This window comes from Plectropomus leopardus, chromosome 18 (genome assembly GCF_026936395.1).
Source record: "Plectropomus leopardus strain MGB_pleo_1.0 chromosome 18, ASM2693639v1, whole genome shotgun sequence".
Taxonomy (NCBI): Eukaryota; Metazoa; Chordata; class Actinopteri; order Perciformes; family Serranidae; genus Plectropomus; species Plectropomus leopardus.
This window is the reverse complement of record NC_142193.1, coordinates 9025865-9040259: the sequence shown is the minus strand read 5'-3', so window position 1 is coordinate 9040259 and position 14395 is coordinate 9025865.

Sequence of the window (14395 nt, the reverse complement as noted above, 5' to 3'; positions counted from 1 at the left end):
ATTTACATCATGTACCCAACTTTTTTTTTCCCAGGTTGCCAAAATGACCCGGTCCAAACTCTGTGTGCTGGAAGAGATAAATCGGGCCGTGTCTGGTTGCCTGACTCGTTTAGACTCATGACAAATGACTCCCCAGAATTGGGCAAAATAAACTGGCCTGTTTCTGGCTACCAACACTGTCATCATTGGACTGTTATCATAAATGCTGTAGCCCAGCATTAGCCCAAACTCAGCATGCCAGAAGATATTCAGGCTGCATCCAGTTGCCTGATTTGGCTAGGAATTGGGATGAATGTCACATTAGAGGAAGAGCTAAAGCGCAGCCAGTTGTTTTGATGCTTCAATTGTTTTACAAAGGAACAATGAGCTGATAACGGCAAAACTGAAAGAATGGGACTTTTGCAGTACATTGTGTACCCAACTCCTTTTACTTCCCAGGTGGCCAAAATGATCTGGCCCAAAATTGGCCCAAACTTGGCATGCCAGAAAAAATAAGTCTGGCTGCTTCTGATTGCTTGACTAGGCTGAGACCTCGATGAATGACACCCCAGAATGACACCAAATAAACTCTCGCAATTGCAGCTGCCAACACTGCCATCACTGGGCTGTTATAAAAAAAACTGGCAATAGCCCAAACTCGGAACACTGGAAGAAATAAGTCCGGCTGTGACCAGTTGCCCGACTCAGCTGAGACTCAGGATAAATGACACCCCAGCATTGGGTCAAATAAACTAGCCCAGTTCTGGCAAGTGACACTGCCATCACTGGGCTGTTATACCAAAAGCATCGGCCCAGACTCGGCATGCCAGAAGAAATAAGTCAGGCCCCGCTGGTTTCCTGACTTGACTGAGACTCAGGGTGAATGTCACATTAGAGGAAGAGCTGAGAGGCAGCAAGTTGTTTTTATGCTTCATTTGTTTCAGCAGGGAATAATGAAAGGGTACGTATGAACAATACTGAAAAAAAGAGACCTTTGCAATTTACATCAAGTACCCAACTTCTCTTACCTCTGACATGGTCTGTTAACACCCATTATCATTTTACCTCTTCCAATCACACTTTTCAGAGCGAATTGGTCGCCTCACACGAAACTCCACTCTGATCCCTGCTCGTTTAAATTCATTAGCTCAAGCTCATTCGTACTGTAGGTGCAATGTAAACACACACCCATTAACAGACGCTTATTTGTCAGAACAATAATGAGTGGAAACGGCTCATTTGCATGCTAATAGCCTCATGATATTCAATTTGATGCCATGGAGCTTTCAAATACCAACTGCTCAACAGTTTGGTCTATTGATCTCAGTAAGGTCAACATGTGGAAACCCACACACAGCGCAGGAGTGCTGATCCCTGAAACCTATTCATTAAATGAGACTTCCTAGTGGTTCACAAACCCAAATCATATTACTGTTTATGCTGACATTGCGTGATTATTATCAGGTGTACTGCTTACTTAAGTCACATGTCTTTGCATCCTGGTAATGAAAAAGAACTAATTTGATGTTATCCTCTTCTCCAGCAGAGGGAGCTAAGAGATCAGTGGCACAACCCTCAGCAGGCCTGTCTTGAGGAGAAATATGCACGCTGGGGTGGCAGCATAATGGGAAAATGTCTTTATTCCCTCATCTCTCATGTGGTGACAGGCAGAACTTTAGGTTGCCATGGAGAGAGCTGCTGAAACGGGGCCATAATTAACAGAGCCACAGAACTCGGTTCAATGACTCATTACATTTCGAGAAGTTAATGAGGAAATCACACAGCTCCTTGCAGGCAAATGACTCTGTATGTGTATAATGTGTACATATGATAAATGTTTGAAGCCCCACCATGAGGTGAACATTACTGTACAATGCTGCAGCTGGTTCTGCAGGGCTAATGATGAGCATGTGATCTGCCTGTGTAGTCTTGTCGAGAAGTGGAAGTGTGTGTGTGTGTGTGTGTGTGTGTGTGTGTGTGTGTCACACTCTAGATGTGTATGTTTGTGTGTGCATGGTTGGGTGGGTGTATTAATGTGTGTGTCTGTATATGTGAGTGTGTCGAGGGAATGACTCACCTCCTTCTCAGGGAGACACAAAACATATGAACATTTTCTCAGGTTGTCACACACTCATACTGTATGCTCTCCAGCTCTTTGCTCCAGATGTACTGTCTCTCTCTCCCTCAAATCCTCTCTCATAAGCTCAAGCTGCCCTGGGGAGACTCCTGTCGCGGCTAAGACTCAACAGTGGGCCTGCTCGGGGGTTAACAGAGTAAGAACACAGGAAAAGCCACCCAACCACCTGTGGACCTGCCAAGTGCTCTTAAGCACAAACAGTCTCTCACAATTTGTCTCAAGGATGTCTGGAAAATCCCACTTGACTCTCTTGCTTAAACAACACTAAGGCCACTGGAGGGGGATGCTTCCTGTGGAAATGCAGAGGGAAGGTAACGGTTAGAATGCCAAAGGTGCAGGGAGTCACACGAACAGAGCTGGGTCCTGTGAGTAAAAAGACTTTAGGCCAGGGGTACAGCCCTTGGGCCCCAGTCTGTAGGGGCCAGACTCATCTGCACCAGGCAACAGGGTCAACCAAGGAGAGAGGTAAGACCGCCTTTCTTGGCCTCTAAATGTATAAGCATGCTTTTCATTCTAAACTGCCCAAAAATAATGAGCAATCAAGAAAATGGTTATTCTCGCATTTCAATTAGCCTAATTAAAGAGAGGGCAATGGGCTAGTCAAAAGAATGGCAAGCACTACAGTGCAGTGTGTATTTGTAGGTGTGTGTGTGTGTGTATATGTGAGGGAGAGCGAGAGGCTCTCCAAGGGGTTCAGCTGGAACACTGCATCAGCAGTCAGAATGAGAAATTAACCATTTGCTTTCTTCCCTCCACAGCCTGAAGCAGATACACAATCTGGTCAGCATACCGGCTGCCAGAGAAGATGCAGAGTCACACAGCATGTCCATCATTCTATCATTAATCATTTATATCTGATTCTGTGGTCTGAATGGATAAAATATGCAGTTCACATTATAATATTGGACGAAAGGGTGTTTTTCTCTAACTCTCCTCAGTGGGAAAAAGGTTGTATCTGTTTATGTTTGTGTTTTCATTGTATAGATGTCAAGGATGTGCAGGCAGCATCCAGTCTGATGGTGAGAGCCAGATGGTCATGTAGAGCACTTACAGTGACATGGGCCTACACAGCTCCCCCTGCTGGAATCCTCTCTCTCTCTCTGTCTCGCTCTCTCTCTCTCAAAACACACACACACACGCACACACACACACACACTCCCATCAGCACCCACACACACAACTCATTTGCATGCAAATGCACACATGAACATCTCTGGCAGATAACAGCGGCTGTGATTCCCAGGTCATTTACCCATCTATCTCCTCTCCCTCCCTCTCCCTCAACCCTTTTCCCTTCTCTCACTTCCTTGCTCCTCCTCTTTTCATTTCCCTCGGTCTCAGTCTGATGGCCAGAGTTAATTGGCTGCTGTCTAATTGCTGCTCATTAGCTTGAGTAACCAAACATGTGAGACGTAGCAAACAAAAACCTTCCTCTGGCTCTCACTCAGCTCTGCACTATGTTTTTGCAATTCCTATTCCAAGTCATCCCCCCACTCCTGTGGCTCTCTGCGCATCACCTGCCTTTGTTTGTCGCTTCATCTTTCACTTTGTCGCTCCACTCACCCTGAACTGGAAAACATTTGAAAGACAGAGATGACTGAGTTCAATGCAAAACTAAATAAATCGAAATTTTTCACATTACAAGTTGGCATGGTAAAAACCCAAATGTTCCTTTTTTATGCTGGTTTTCTACAGTATATTGTAATCTATTTAATGTGACATGAAGGCAAAAAGTAGCACCTGCACACTTACTACATGCCACAAAAGTTTAATAAAAATGTTTCAGTATTACTTGGATGTCCATCAGGTGAAAATAGGCTGCATAACTCTATTATGGCAAGTATGGTTAAACCATTTTAACCACCCCAGGTGGTAAAATAATTGACAATATAAAATTCATGAAACATATAGAAAAAAAACAGTAAAGGGCATACTACATAAAGTGATATACATTTATAGATATTCCTTCATGTACACAGTTTTTTATGGCCTTGCACCTACTTAATGCCAGGGACAAATGGGCCTCTGGACAAAGACATGTGAAAGGCTTTACCACCTCCCCTACACAGGTCTGGAAACAAACAGAGGTTGAGGTGATTTTGCCTCTTTTTTTGAATTTTATTTCATTTTGTGTCTCTTTAGCTTGTCTTGTCCCTTTTTGTATTTATTTTGTGTCTCTTTGTATGTCTATTTGATGTAGGTTTTTTGTGTTTCTTTTTTGGTGGTTTTATGTCTTTCTGTAGTCATTTTGTGTCTATTTTTGTGTTTATTTTGTGTCTGATTGTAGTCTTTTTTGTCTCTGAGGTAATACTGTGTCTTCTGGTGGTTTTATGTCTCTACAATCATTTTTTGTCTCTTTTTGTATTTTACTGTTTTGTCTCTTTCTGATTATTTTGGCCTTTTTATATTTTTTGTGTGTCTTTGTAGTAGTTTTGTGTCTCTTTGAGGTAATTTTGTCACTCACCCTGAATTGACATTTTTATTATCTTTATTGTGTCTCTTTTGCCCCATTTTGTATTTACTTTGTCCCTTTGCAGTCGTTTGGCGTTTCTGTGATATAACCTTTTTTTGGTTGTTTTGTGTCTCCTTGTGGTGTTGAGCCCCTTTTTTGGTTATTTTGTGTGTTTTTGCAGCTCATGTGCATCTCTTTGTGGTCTTTTTGTGTCTCTCCTGGTCAGTATGTGTTAATTTGAGTGATATTTTGCAGGTGAAGTCGAGGTGGGCCCCTAACACTTTGAGCTTCTGGGCCTGTGCTTGGTAATCCATCCATGTAAAAAATTACTCTTCCCTAAACTCATATATTTAATGTCAAAATGTTTACTGCTGAATCTTCTTCCACTGAATCGTCTTTGCAGGCAGATTATGTGCACATGAAGCTCATACGCGCACACAAAGGAACAGGCATATGTATTGTTTTACACATATCCTTAAAATCCTCATAACACACACAAACACCCACCCACATGTGCAGACACACATCAGAAAGGCCAGCCTCCCCGCCCACACCCGTTGGCATTTGGCAGGTTCTCTATATTTGGGTAGTGCCCCTCCCATAAGCCAAGCCTTCTCAGCTCCCCTCCCTATTTAATCTATCTTAGAAAAACCTCTGGGGTTTAATTCCTTTCTCAAGGCAAAGTGCTTTGCTGGCATGGCAGCTAAATCCATACACAAGGAGTGCATCAAGCTTTAAAGTGGACATCTCAACAGCAGAGCAGTTTAGTCAGAGTGACGTGAAATACAGACCATGGTGTGTCACTGTAGAACAAGATAAAAAGAACAAAAATTGGTCTAGGTCTGCTGCTGTCCTCAGGGGGGACGTGGAAGCCTGTGGTGAAAAAAACTGGAAAGAGAGAGGAGAATTACACAACACTCGTAAATGCACACACATACACAGACAGACACACACACACCCACTCATGCCCACTTGCAAATCTTGTGATATGCCAAGAAAATTATTTACTACTCAAGAGCAGGCCCTAAATGATTAGATTAGTCTCCTGGCTCCGTGGCTCCTGTAGCGCCAAGAGAAAAGGATGGGATGAGACATTACTAACGTTGGAGATACAAGAAAGGATGGAACAGTAAATATAAGTAAAGAAAAATAGGAAGAAAGGCAGAAAGAAGTGCACATCTCAAAATATCAGCTTCACCAACCCCCTCCATAGCCTTCTGTGAGTCAGACCCTTTTCTCCCACCATACAAACTGACATTTGCAGCCCCCAAATATTCATAGCTGAGACAAAAATATTGTCCAGTCAGAGAATAAGAGGCATGCAGAGAGCTGTCCTTGTTCCAAGAGGTCCACCATTGGAACCCACCCCAAGTTAAGCTCAGTTCAAGTACATGCATGTCTGAAAAACAGAAGTAAATTTAAAAGAAAGGAAGACAAATCTCACAGAGTTTAAAGCAGCTATAAATGCTTTTTTTTAATCTAACAATGTATTAAGTGACAATATTATGATGTAACAGTGTAAAAGGGGTTGTCATAGTGATGAACCTAGAGAGAATAATCACCTGAGACTGCAGCTCCTGCCAGCCTTATAGAGCTTTATGGTGAGTTTCAGCTCATTGTTTATCTGTCCAACCTGCAGCTTTACTGTTCTGGGTCACGCTCACCACTGTCATAGCATCGTTTTCAGCTGCGGCAGGAAGCTGTTTCCACTGGAAAAGCTCTAAATACCTACTGTACACTACGTTACGGGTGTACCATAAAGCCAGATTATTGGCTTAGCAAGCTATTTGAGCATGGTCCGTCTCACAGAATGTAGACTGTGGGTATAAACCTGCCATTAGCCACCTATTTTAGATTAGTTGTTCTTACTTTCAGTGAGCTACTGTATATGTTTGTAGTGTTCTCTGGACCATTTGACGACATTGATTCTAACAGAAACCTTCTTTAGGTAGCATTATACATTAATGCTTACCTATTTTATTAATCAGAGTGATGTTTAGCAAATTGAATATACGGTATAGTTCCTTAAACCATGCCATACCACTTTGGATTATGTTTTTATACTTTAACAACGGGCCCCAGTGCAGGCTATTTTGACAGGCCCTCGGCCCTCAGTTATGATGCACACATGCACACACATATTCACACACTTATGCTCACACATTTAGGCGTGTATATACAGTACCAACCATGTGTTGGATTTTACAGTCAGAGTATGTTACCTAAGCTATTGTATTCACAAATCCCAGAGGTCAAAGAGAAAGTGATCAGAATCATGGAGAGTGCTGTGTCAAAGCTCTGAAACATGACAACAAGCACCTGACAGCAGAGGAGCTGTCCATTTCACTCTGGTGCTTAAATGACCATGGGCTTTTTCAGGCATTTTTAGTACAAAAATCTTGCGACTCACAACAACTACACTCCTCCTTGACATAGAGGCAAGAGATTATAGTAAATAAGAGAGAGGAAAGATGCATTACTCAATTAATTAATAAACTAATCAATAATAACTAATTAAAATTAATCACTAAACAACACCATGTCCCGAAAAGTGGTACAGCAGCACACACACAGTTTACTCACAAAAGTACAAAAACACACTATGAAACAGGTGCTTGGAGATTACCTGACACTGAAATGATAACCTGTTAAACAGGAGCATGGCAGCCCATCACATACACCAAATCCCCCTGAAAGGGCACTTGTACTCACCTATTTGAATGGTTCTGGCTCTGGCTGGTTGGGCCTGCAACAAAAAAAAAACATGTACAGATAATGGCTATCTAATGCTAGTGAATAGCCAGCATCTACTCGGTTATTAGCTAGCTTACTATAATAATTCATAGGCTGGCGATTCATCTGGTACAAACGTTAATTTACTAGTAACCCTTTAAAGATTAGCCTACATGCTGCTTGTTTGTTGACACACGGCAAGAGGCTTGACCATGAGCTGGTGACTGGTTGTAAAAAAATCCAAAAGAATCTAATTTAGGGTGCTTTCCAGCCTCATCCTCTTGATCTTCTCTCTCCTGTCCTAAATGATTAAAATGTCAAAACAAAAAATGGTAAATTATGAGTGTGTTTAAAGTTTTTCTGGCCACTTGGGGGGCCGCAAAACAAACTTGCTTGCCATAAACAGGCTTTTTTTTCTTTGTTTTACATATTCAATGGACCCACAGCAACATTATCATTAATTTCTGGCCACCTGGCAAATGTAAGAGCAATATTCCCTCTCCATTACACTCTATTATTCTGTCCATCAACTCCTGAGGGAAATATCTGGCTCTTCAACTGCTCCACTGTGTTCTCTCAGCTGGTCTCTAACTTTGTCTGTTTGCTGTTTGGTGCTAAGCAGGTAATGTACAGTGGATTTATCAACAGTCTCTATGACTGCCTCCTTTGACATCCGAGCAGTCACACTGTGTTAGCTGCTTCAAGGTAAAATGCAGAAATAAATGGAAAATATGAACAAACAGGGATAGGATAAAAGGTAAATTGTGAGTTTATGTCCAAAATTTTCAGCTCCCATCAGATCCCCTTCGCTGCTATTCCAACATTTCTAGGAACTCAATGGCGCCTCACCAAATGTTCTTCTTGTAAATGTCCAACTTGGACACAAATTTAACAGTGAAAGTCTGTCTCTACACCAAACATGCAGAACATCCAGTGCTCAAAAATCCCATTGTAAACACACAGGCAAATGATTTTGACAGGTCTCAGAAAGCGCATGCTGCCTCAAACCAAGACATGCCAAAACGCAGTTGGTTGCTCCATGCCCTTTCTTCCACACTGCGGCCCCCTTGACCTCAGAAGTAGAAGCGTGTGTAGGGCTCCTCTGAAAACCCCAGCCACTAGCTCCTGCCGCTGGGGTTCACCAGGGGATTTTAAGGTTCCTGACCTTAACACATACTGCATACGGGGCCTGTCCAAACTGCTCCAGGCTAAGGGCAAGGAGGTTGGAAAACCCCCTGAGACTGACCATGCTGAGTTTGCTGGAGGGCTTCTCTGCCAGATGCTCTGACTGTACTTGCTGATGATGTTACAAAGAGGAGAGAGTCTACTGAGTCTTTCTCCCCTGAAGGTAGCCTATCAGATAAAAAAAGAACTAAAAACAAAATAATAAATCAGGTAAATGGAGCAAATGGAATCCTCCGATGAGAAATTAAAGTGGGTGATGGTAGTGGCTGATAGGTGAGGGGGTGTCATGACAAAGACAATAAAGAGCAACAGAAGAAAGAGAGAGAGAGACAGCCAGAAAGAGAGAGAGAGAGAGAGAGAGAGAGAGAGAGAGAGAGAGAGAGAGGTGGGCGATTGGTCCTATGAGAGAGTTGTCATGGTAACAAGTGATCATGACGAGGTTGAGAATTATCAGAGAAGACTTTTGGAAAGAAAGTGTAAATATATACAGAAGATACATTATTACATTAGGCACAAGATCAGGTCAGTATTACATCAGAGTTGGCAACGTGTGATGAAAACTAATTCAAAAGTTTGGTTTTAAATTTGAGTTTTAAACTTTAGATTTAACAAACCACCATTTAATTTGCATTGGATTAAGCCAAGTACAGCAAATCAGATCTCATGGGAAATATTGTTTCATTAAATAATTTTCATTAACTAAGTGGGGTCTTTATGCTACTTTGTAATTGTACAATGATATAGCTGCACATCCAATCACATGTTATTACATTAATGGGCCTAAACATATTTTGTCTCATATGGAGGTACAGGTTGCATGCAGCGTACATAGTAAGCAAAATGCCTCTCTACACCCTGGTCTTCAAGGTCCTTGTGATGGCCGCACCCAAGTAACCCTCAGTAACCCTCCTGTACACACCTTAGTTTTCTAAGTCTGATGACCTTTTGACCTCATGCACATTGCACATATATTAGCAAAGTGTTTAGATAAGTTTTCTTAGAGTCAGTCTAATTTATATGTCTTTGACTTACCAGTGCTGAGGGCACCATTGCTGGAGAGACTTCTTGGAAGACTGGAGCAAAACATGTGCCCCTTAAACACAGCTCTTACATACAGGAAGAGGCCAAAGGAATGTACCAAGTGTCTGCCACAGCAGAGGGGGGCATAGGCCTTCTAGTTTGGAGATTTTGTGTATTTCTTTAGACCAGATTAGTTTGTTGGTGCTTTTGTGTTGGTTAAATTGCTAAAATACCTTTACTGATACACTAATGGTCCTGTGATGTTTTTTTATTTTTAGTTTGAAAACTACTAGTTTGTCTTTGTGTTTCCCTTGAAATTAAAAAAGAAATGGTCTGATCAGCCATTATATATGTGCCCCTTTGTGTTCAGGTTAAGGTTTTTGGGTTTACTTTATTTTTCATTTTTAGGACACTTCAGTCCATTCAGTTTTATTGAGTATATGTGAAGTATTAAGTTAGCATAGTCTGAGTTAAGTTCTGCTTACTCTTTTATTAGCCCATAACTTTGTACATGATATATCTGTGTGTGTGGTGGTGTGGGGGGGTTGACCATCCCTAAAATCTGGCAGTTTGTTTAAAACCCCGATTGTTTGGCAGTTTGTGTTTACTACCCAGTTGGATCCATTTTTCAGCAATGTTGCAAGTTCCAAGTTCTCAGCAACAACTTCGGAGAGTGCACTTTTATCATAACTAATAGAAACAATTACCTAAATTACAAAAGAAAAATTCAGTTGTAATATTTAGTTGCTTGCCCTTAACTCTTCATTTGACGGCATCTCGTCCTATTGTTTTGCCGCAGGACCATGTTTGGCTGAGGTTAAATTCTACCTCCATTCTGTTTTGTAGGTGCTGCTAAGAAAGTAAAACGTAGTGAGCTATAGGCATCTTTGAACGTCCCCTTTAGCAAGACAAGACAGAGCAGACAGACAAAGACACTGCTTTTTAAGTGATGTGTGTGTCTGTCTCCTCTGTCTTGCCTTGCCAAGAGGGACAAGCCCCTCTTCTTCTAGTGAAAGACATAGTCTTGAGTGTAGGAACATGGCTGACTTATAGGTGAAAACTATAGTGTAGAAAGGTATGGAAATTAACCCAACCAACCAACTGGTTAAGTGGATTGACTGGCTTGTTGTCAGCCTCCACAGCTTATTGATCTTCGAGTGATAATAGTGGTACATACAGTATTAGCAGCTCCAAACGATGACAAACCTGCAAAAGGGCAAATAAGAGAAGAAAATGACTCAACTGATTTTTTGTCTCTAAAACTAGTGAACTATTGAAGAATAGCAAGGAGGTCTCAGTGTTCAAGAGGTTACCAGCGTCTTTCAAGATGTGAAAATGGTCAATTCTGATGTGTGTTGGGTTGATAGAGGTGGTAACTGTTCAAAATATGAGGACTTTGGAGAACTGATTACGTACACCCATATCAGGCAAGGCTCGGATAATAAAAATCTTTTGTTTTTTCAAAGCCTGGATTGATCTTGGCTGTAGTACTTCCTACAATGGGTAGTCATGGATCTCTGTTCAGAATTTGATGTCTCATCGGTCAATATTTTTACACTTTTATTGCTTAAAAGCAAGTTGGAAGTGGAAGAGAGTGAGAGATGAAGAGAAGAGCCAGGATCCAGTCCAGGGGAGAAGCTTATTCTACAAATTCTAGAACAGCAGAAATTGTACCCACTGACTCCACTGAGATAATTCATAATAGGGATGATATACTACAGTGAGTCCCTGGTTTGATGTCACAAAATACATAATGATATATGGCACTTTTAAGAGAACAACAGGTGTCAGCTGGAGTGGCCAAGCATCTTTGTTGTCACAGAAAACTAGTGCAACTAATCTAAAAGATGAATAAACACCAATTGGTGCCATTGTGGACTAAACCTCTCAAAATTCAAAGGCAACCCACCAGAAATAAGTCACAGCAGAGAATTGTCGAAAAGTTGATGTTTATCACTTAAATTAGACTTTTGTACCTGAATTTTAGAGTTTGAGGCAGTGCATCTATTAAGCAATTGAAATGAAAATTAGTAAAACTGCTGGCAAATGGAAAAAATACATAAGGCTGTAAATCAATCGGCTGATTTTCTTTATTCTTTCACATCTGTTTTGTCAAATTGTGATTTGAACAATGCAAAGCATTAAGAGAAAAGTAAACTATGGACTTGCAGCAAACTAACCACCCTCCAAATAGTGACATAATACCACTTATGAATATTCTCGCAAATGTACTTCTAGTTAATAATATTTTGAAAACCACATGTTTAGATCCCTTCACAGTAAGTCACTTTTCTGTTTCTGTACTACTGAAAAGAAAGGTTAGGACACCAGTGGCTCTATAACAATGAGTGCTTCACTCCCACGTTCCCAATTCAGGACCTGCTTGGTCCTTTATCATCTTTATCATAACCAGGAACTGTCAAGCCTGCTGATATCAACTAAATCTCTGGGGACAAAATGGAAAATGACTCATTATGTGGTCGACGTGATACATTTGTAAGAAACATTGGCGAAAACACTGGCTTCCTCTGGCAATTTCTTTATTTTACATTTGGTAAATAACCTTCTAACAAATTTTGTGACTTTTAAAAAAATATTTTTCCCCAAAGGATTAGGCCCACATTCAAATTTGGACTCATTTTCCTGTACAGAGTTAACACCCATGGTGTTAGTCAATCTTAATCACTCTCTGTGGGCTCGTCTCCCCTCTAGCATCTCTTGGTCTACATTCCTTAATATGTCTCCACATGTGTGTTGTTTAGATGCATGCACCCAGAGTGCTTTATATAGTATGCATGTGTGAAAGCAAGCGCCTCAGTGTATTTTGTGTGCACTTGCAAGAGTGGATAATTTGCCCCGTGTATAAGAAATATTGTCATGCCAGTGCCTGCTTTAGAGGAAACGAGGTCTCTGGTCTGACAGTAGCTGCTACTGCTGGCCGAGGCTTTAGTCCTCCTTTCCCTAAATCCCATTTTTCTCCTCTCCTCTCCTCTCCTCTCCTCTCCTCTCCTCTCCTCTCCTCTCCTCTATTTGGATCCCGATTCCCTCGCTATGTGTCCCTGTCCTCTTCTGTTGTATGTCTCAGCCTCTCTCTGTGCGTTGCTGTGACAGTTAACAGAGGTCACTGTTTACTCTCATTTATCAGTCAATCATCGCCAGCTGCGGGGTTCCAAACACAGCTATTTTTCCATCCACCATCCTTCTTTTGCCACCGTTGCTTCCAGAACAATGATGAAGACAAAGGCAAATAATTATGGGGTGTTTATTCATTACACTATGTATTTTTTCTGCCATTTGTCAGGGAAATGACAATTGACATGATATTATTATTTTTGACAGTGTGATGAGTTATTAGTAATGGGGCTTGGAATAGATTGTCATGTGGTCAGTGTAATAAATCATTTAGGGACACCTGAAATATTACTTTGCCCATTTGGTTAAATTTTCCAATATGATGAGTGACAAGATTTAATTATTTTGTTGTTTTGATAAAATCTTTGAAGTAGATCACTAAATACTCAGTGGGAACATTATTACTGAATACTCTTTTTAATATGACCCTTAAGATGTGGAATCCAAATGTTTTTCTAAATCTTTGTCTTGATCTTTGCTCTCCATTATCATAGTAAAAAGCACAAGATCAAATTTGGATTCACTTAAGCTAATGTAATTCAAGTGCCCCTTCACACTCATTTGCCAAACCCATCTGATGTCTGTAATTAGCATTTTATGAATAAATAACAGATTAATCAGAGCATTTTTTAAAGCGTGCATTGAGATTAATTTTTGAGCCAAATACAGGTAGAATTTCTGTACCAAAGTTTGGTATAAGAACTGGATGTTCTCTGGGCTGTGTGACCCATTAGGTGTTGTTTGGGGACAGTCTGTGAGAATGATTAATTCATTAGTGTGCTGTCTTTAAATATGAAGGTGCTTTCCTCCATCTTGACAACAGGACTCACAGCAGGACTTTCTTTTGACCCAAAAATGATTAATGCACAAGCTCTATTCAACCACACAACCCTGACTAATTCTCTGTGCAGATAAACAACAGGACATGCAGTAAGTAATTAGAAATCGGGGAACGCAAAGAGTGATTGGCAATCTAAAAAAACTCAGCTATACATCAAACAGAGAACAAGAATCAAAGGCACACACTGTTCGCCATGCTCATTTATTATGGCAGCAGGCCCATATGCAATGAACATCTTGAGGGGCAGAGGGATGACTTGTCTTACATAACGGCTAAAGTTGGCACTGTCTCAGTGGCAGGCAGACCAGAAAACCTAATGCAGTGGTTCACACATGTTTTCAACTCATTAACCCGAAGGATGGCATGCAGACCGTCTTTTAATTATCTTGTCTGATAGATTTGATGAGATTTTTGTTGATGAATGTGATTTGATACAGAATTGGACATCTGGATATCCAAAATACATTCCTATTACATTCTCCCACTGCTTGATGTACAAATTCGATTACAACTGAATTACAGTTTTCCTCATTTTGGTTAGCACTCCATTTGGGGAATAAGTCAAGGACCGAAAAGGACACCCTGAGGAACACCACTATAAAAACAACCGTTTTGAGACAATGTCTAAACCTATGCCTGGTCGACCGTAGTGGTTCCTCATTATTCTGCCAATGATGTTACCATAAAAAACACAAAACATTTTTATGTGTCCCTCTCTCCAAATATGAGGCCTGCCGGAATATCATAATCTAATCACGACTTGAATAAGACTGTGTCTCATTCTAACAAGATCATGGCCTCTGTATACCTCAGCTGCTCTTCTCATTGAGGTTTCCATGGTGCACGCACACATGCATGCACGCACGCACGCACGCACGCACACACACACACACACACACACACACACACACACACA